At 38.7% G+C, this 6710-nt stretch overlaps 1 pseudogene; it reads right to left on the reverse strand.

Annotated features, from left to right (window-relative positions):
- Positions 1-3263: 3263 nt before the first annotated feature.
- Positions 3264-6428, reverse strand: LOC125343107 (annotated as a pseudogene).
- Between the last annotated feature and the right edge of the window lie 282 nt (positions 6429-6710).

Here is a 6710-nt window from a genome sequence, read left to right on the forward strand (position 1 = left end):
TCTTTTTGCTCAAGGCTAGCACTCTGCCACTTGAGCCACAGTGCCACTTCTGGCCTTTTCTTTCTATGTGGTGCTGATGAATTGAACCCAGGGCCTCATGTATATAAGGTAAGCACTCTTGCAACTAGGCCATATTCCCAGCCCCCCTGTAGATCTTAATATATGTGAATACTATACTTTTAATTTTGTAGAAGTCTATTCTGTGTTGATCTTAGTATATATTTTTATTTTTATTTTTCCAGTTGTGGGGCTTGAACTCAAGGCATGGGCACTGTCTCTGAGCCTCTTTGAACTCAAAGCTTGCACTCTACCACGTGAGCCACAGCACCACTTTTGGCTTTTTCTGTGATTTAATTGGAGCTAAGAGTCTTATGCGGACCCCATTCCTCAGATATTAGCATGCTGAGTAGCTAGGATTACAGGTGCAAGTCACTGGGACCCAGCATTTGTAAATCTCTCTCTCTCTCTCTCTCTCTCTCTCTCTCTCTCTCTCTCTCTCTCTCTCTCTCTCTCTCTCGCCAGTCCTGGGCCTTGAACTCAGGGCCTGAGCACTGCCCCTGGCTTCCTTTTTGCTCAAGGCTAGCACTCTGCCACTTGAGTTACAGTGCCACTTCTGGTCCTTTTCTATATATGTGGTGCTGAGGAATCTAACCCAGGGCTTCATGTATACGAGGCAAGCAATTTTGCCACTAGGCCCTATCCCCAACCCGGTACATCTCTTTTATGATGCTGTTTTTATTTAAAAGTTCGATGATTATTTCTTCTGAACTTATTTTTACATTTGAGATTTTCTGTTTGCCTGCCAGTAGATTCCATTTCTTATAGCTGTAGGCAATAACCAATGATTATGGGGTAACAAAAATATATGCCTTTAGGAAAGATATACCAGCAGCTTGGCTGTGAAGAACCAGAAACTCAAACATCATCCTGGTATCTCAACCCAGATATTCTCTTACTGTTGGTCCAATTTTTGCAGTCCAGTAATGAAATGTTGCTATCTGACCACTTCTAACTGAAATTCTTAGTGAGACACAGAGTCAAAGTCCAAGATCACCTGCTACATTCTGTATTTGTCTGCTTGTACTTCATATCAACTCTTTGGCCCCACAATCTTTTTCGAGTCTTCTACACACATTCCAGACTGTAGTTCCTTTTGTGACTCCAATGTTATCTGTGTTCATCTTTCAGGACATGTTCTTTTTTTTTCAAGTACCCATCAAGTGGAAATTTTTTATTGGGTTTTATTGCCACTGTAAGTATTTATTCTTTCTCTTTCATTTTCTCTTTCATTATATTTCTCTTTCATTTACTTTTTATTTATTTTTCCAAAGTACAATATTCACTTTTTGTGCTATAATAAAAATTATTTTTTTCAGGACATGTTCTAGTACAGAATATTTGGTATAATGTAAGTATCATTCTGTTTCCACTGGCTTTTCTATTTTGGTGGTGGAGGTAGTACTGGGATTTTAACTCAGGGCCCTTGCATAGCCTACTTGAGCCCACCTACTAAGTCATAACTCTAGACCTTTAATGTTCTCATGGACATATTTTTTCCTGTTATTTCTAATGAGAATAAGGAAGGGAAGTGGAGGCATGTGTTCAACTCATTATGTTTTTATAGTATGAGGTGGGGTCAGTTCTGAAGAATTTAGTATTATTTTGCTGGGAGCTGGTCTCTCTTAATACTAACAGTATCAAATTCTTTCTCTCTTTCTGTGTGTGTGTAAAACCAGCTCACATTTAATTGTAAAATTTTAAATTTGTGCAAGGTTTTTTACATCTACACTTTGACTCCATAGTTAGTCTCTCCAAATGAGAAGAAAGTATAGCCAGTAACAATCTTACTGAGTTTAATAAGTTTACTCCTTCACTTCCTTTTTGCAGTACCCATCCATGTTCCTTTGAAATATCCGACAGTAAATTTTCATTCTCTAGAGGAAAAGTTCAGTATCTCAGAGCATTCTTCATTGCAGTGGCACATGTACAGAAATGGTATCTCCCCATCGTTGGGGAACTTTAAATGTACAGTGAAAAACAGCTTTTTCTTCTTTAATGGGAAGAAAGAAATACACTCCCCAAAATACCTGATCTGGCTGTAAGGTTGTTCCATCTGTCCTATCCATTCAGACTCTTTTATTTATTTATATTCTTTTCTTTTTTTGCACTAGAGCAAGAAAGATCAAAAGCTAACTTAAGTTACAAGAAACCAGACAGTAATGATTATGTATGTACTTCACAGAAAAACAACATTGAAAAGTACACAAAATACAACAGAATTATAAATTCCATTCATCTAAGGGATGTTAGAAAGCAGGAAGGAGGGCTGGGAGGGGAAATGGCACATGGAGAAAAATAAAGTATTCAAATCAGTCCAGGTAGAGGGGACGGTAGATGCTAGAAAATAGCTGCAGAAAAACCATGTATTCCATTCAGTACTTTCAATGAGGTTTTGCCTTATGTACACCAGAGACAATGATTCCAGTTCCAAAATTAGAAGAGACTATGCAGAGGGCCTGTGGCTGAGTGGGCTCTGCCTTCCCTGGCAGAGGAGAGGAGAAGAGAGAAAAGAGCTGCCACAGCTTCCATCCAATCCCACCCATCCCTTCTGAATAGCAGGTAACTCAGTGGCCTGAAGCAGCTTTCTGTTTAGCTGGAAATGGATGGAGTAATGGAGACTTATGTGAAGATGTTGAGCTGCTCAGGCAGACTGCAGATAGAATGTTTTATGGAAAAATATATTACTTAAGAGTGCTACCATTGGGCTGGGAATATGGCCTAGTGATAGAGTGCTTGCCTCATATACATGAAGCCCTGGGTTCAATTCCTCAGCAGTACATACATAGAAAATGCCAGATGTGGCGCCGTGGCTCAAGTGGTAGAGTGCTAGCCTTGAGCAAAAAGAAGCCAGGGACAGAGCTCAGGCAGGGCCTGAGTTCAAGCCCCAGGACTGGAAGAAAAAAAGAATGCCACTATGGTCTGGTGCCAGATGGCTTACACCTGTAATCCTAGCTACTTGGGAGGCTGAGATCTGAGTATCATGGTTTGAAGACAGCCCTGGTGAAGGAAAGTCTGTGAGACTTATCTCCAATGAACCAGCATTAAACTGGAAGTAGAGCTGTGGCTCAGGTTGTAGAGTGTTAGCCTGAGTGGAAAACCTAAAGGACAGTGTCCAGGCTCTCAGTTCAAGCCCCGGTACCAGCACACAAACAAACAAGGAGAAGAGGTACAATGGGAAAAGATAAATTTTCCAGGGGTCATTGTTAACTTATGATGAATAGAGAAAAGAGGACAGAGAAGAGGCAGCCACTGGTAATATATAAAGACTGTATTGTTTGAGGAAAGCCAAGGGAAAATCAAATTCAAAGTAATAGGGTCAGTGCCTTCAGTGTTTGACAAATGCTGGTGCGCTTCAATTTCTTTATTCCATGATATTCAAAGCAGTGCCATAAATCGAGAAGGGACACAGGAAAAAGATTAAGCATCTGACCATTAAGTAGATAGGGAAAGAGATTCATAAACATCCTCTAGATAAGGAAGAGAATGTATAGCAAAAAGTTGAAGAGAATGTCAGCAATGATTATGCTGACACTAGGAAATGGATGAGGCTTCCTCCCTAATACCTCAAATGCCAGGTCAGCTATAAAAACCAAATGGCATTCATAATGCCACTAAGAACAAACAGGGGAGCAGTGAAAGAGCACTGAAGATTAACATGAGTAAGAATTCCAGCCACAACAGAACATTCCATGTAGTGATGGATCACTAGCAATTGTAGCTATTCCTAACTGAAGCCCAGGGATAAATACTTAATTAAACAAGAGGAGACAAAACAAGCATACTCCACCATACCAATCACAGCGCTGGAAAATTCTACTGAAATGTATGGCTTGTTCTCTTTTTATCTGTACATGGGACTCTCTGGGCCAGGACACTATGTACGTGTTCCTTCTTCACTGTGGTTCCTCTCTCTCTTACAAATTTTATTGTAAAAGTGATGAACATAGGGGTTACATTAACCTAAGTAGGTAATAAATGCATTTCTTTTTGAACAGTGCCACCTCTTCCATCATTTTCTCCCAGGTTTCCCCTCATGACCATGCTCCCCCACAAGTTATAAAGTTCATTTCCAACATAGTATCTAATGAATATCACTGCTGTATTGGTTCACCCTTTGTCCCACCATTTCTGTGCTTCCCCTTCTCCTCCCCAAATAAGATAAACTTGTATACAAGACCAAGGGTACAGAAATAGAAAACAGTAACCAAAGGGAATAAATCAAAGAAAAAAGAAAAGAAACAGAACCACAAACAGTACAATAAAAAACCTGCTTGTTTACATTTCTTGGAGTTCATTTTGACAAACATTGTTTTATATGAGCATATGAACATAGCTATTAAGCCCTTGTTGTCTCTGCTTTCTGCTTTCTTTCTTCGTGGATTTGAACATCTGGCTTTGAGATAATAAAAAGAATCCAGATGAAGTCTTTGATTCCTTGGGAGAAGGTTTTGATACTGTTAGCCATCTCTTAACTACTCTATCAACTACACAGAAAATCCAAATCTCCAAATCTCTTTCATCATGAAGAACCCCAGCAGCCTCACCAACCCAGCTCTGGCCCTGGTGCTTGCCCACCTCAGAAAGCTCCCAACTGGGGATCACATTTTTAAAACACCAACAGACCTTGGTGTGTGTGTGTGTGTGTGTGTGTGTGTGTGTGTGTGTGTGTGTGTGTGTGTAGATATTAGGGCTTGAACTCAGCGTCTAGGGGACCTTTTGTGCTCAGGTGTAGCACTCTCCACAGTTCCACTGCTGGCTTTTCACTTGTTACTCGAAGATATGATTCTCACAAATTTTTCCAGGCTGGCTTCCAACCTCAGTCCTCAGATGTAAGCTTCCTGAATAGTTAGGATTACAGGCATGAGCCACTGGCTCCAGGCTAGACTTTTCATGTTTATTCTATCTAGTCAAACAACTGGTAAACAGGAACTCTTGAAAATGCCACATACATGGAAATGGTAAAACAGGAATATATTGTAGATAAGTGTTTTCTGAAGTAATTTTTATGAGAATATCTAACAAACATTTCTGGTTGTCTTAATTTTAATACATCAACATATGTTTGATAACCAAACATGGAGAATTCTTTCAGAACTTCCAATATGGCTGAATTTTTACTTCTACTCTTCAAGTTAGGCTTTACTAGGATTTATTTATATAAAATGAATGCATAGTTATGAAAATATTAAAATGAAGCACAAAACTCAAGGAGGAGACAGTAGATAAAAGTCTATTCAAAATCCTACCACTTAAACATAAACAATCTTATCAAAAATTTCATTTCTCTCTTAGATTTAAGTATGTAGAGTTCTTTTTGTTATCACAGTTAAATGAGACTTTTTTTGTCCACCCATGGTGCTTGTAGTCAGGGACTAGGCGCTGTCCCTGAGCTTTTCTCCTAAAGGATAGTACTCTACCTCTTTGAGCCACAGCATCACTTCTGGTTTTCTGGTGGTTAACTGGGGATAAGAATATCATGTATTTTCCTTCCAGGGCTTATTTCTAACCTTCATCCTTAGGTCTGGACCTCCTGAGTAGCTAGGATTACAGGTGTGAGCCACCTGAGCCTGGCCTATTCTTTTCCTGATAATTTGCAAACTTGTTTTTCAAATAACAGCACTGGCTATTTTCTCATGTCAACCAACATAAATCTTCATTATTAATTTTTATCAAACTCGAATATATTTACTTATATGAGTCAAACTGTGGTTCATTAAACTGACCCCTTAATGAAAGAGAATATATTGTTAATTTAGGTTTGCTATGCATTGTTTAAAATTCTTGTTTAACATATATTAGATATGTAGTTTCATTAGTTACACTGTAACATTTCCATGCATGAATCTATTGTACTTTGTTAGCACCCAACATCCCTACTATTCTTTCTGGCTCTCTACTCTCCATCATTCCAGAGCATTTTCTTTTCCTTCTTCCTGCATGATCGCTTTTCTATTTCATTTTGTTTGGTTTGTTTTAACATAACTGAGAAAACATGTAGCCCTTGACTTCGTGTCTGGATTATTTCACTTAACATGATTTGCTCCAGTTCCATTTGATTTCCTGAAACACCACTATTTCATTCTTCTTTATGGCTGAATAATATGCTATTGTGTATGTGTACTATTATGGTTCTAATATAAAATACCCCTCATATGCCCATATGTTGAAAGCTTGGTCCTAACAGTGCCTAAGTGGTGGCAATATTTAGAAGGTGTTGGATACTTTAGGAGTTGGGGGCTCAGCTGGAGAACAAAGTCACTGGGACTGCATTGTTGGATGTAACGCTTAGTGTCCCATTCTCCCTCCCTTTCTGCCTCCTGCCCATCATAAGGTGAACAGCTTCCTCTTCCACACACTTCTACTACCATGATGTTCTGCCTCAAAAATGGTTCAGAAACACAGAACCAAGTGACTATAAATGGAATCCACTGAAATTGTGAATAAAAATAAACCTTTCATCATTTAAGTTGCTCATATCAAGTATTTGATAATAGTGATAATTTCTTTAGCATTCATCATTTTTTAATGTGCAGGAGGGAGATGTTAATGAACCTAGTAATAATTGTGAATTTGTCATTTTTTAATTTCACCTCTGTCAATTTTTGCTTTAAATGTTTTAAGATTATATCTATTGATTCTCACTCATTTAA

The sequence above is a fragment of the Perognathus longimembris genome, chromosome 28 (genome assembly GCF_023159225.1).
Source record: "Perognathus longimembris pacificus isolate PPM17 chromosome 28, ASM2315922v1, whole genome shotgun sequence".
NCBI lineage: Eukaryota > Metazoa > Chordata > Mammalia > Rodentia > Heteromyidae > Perognathus > Perognathus longimembris.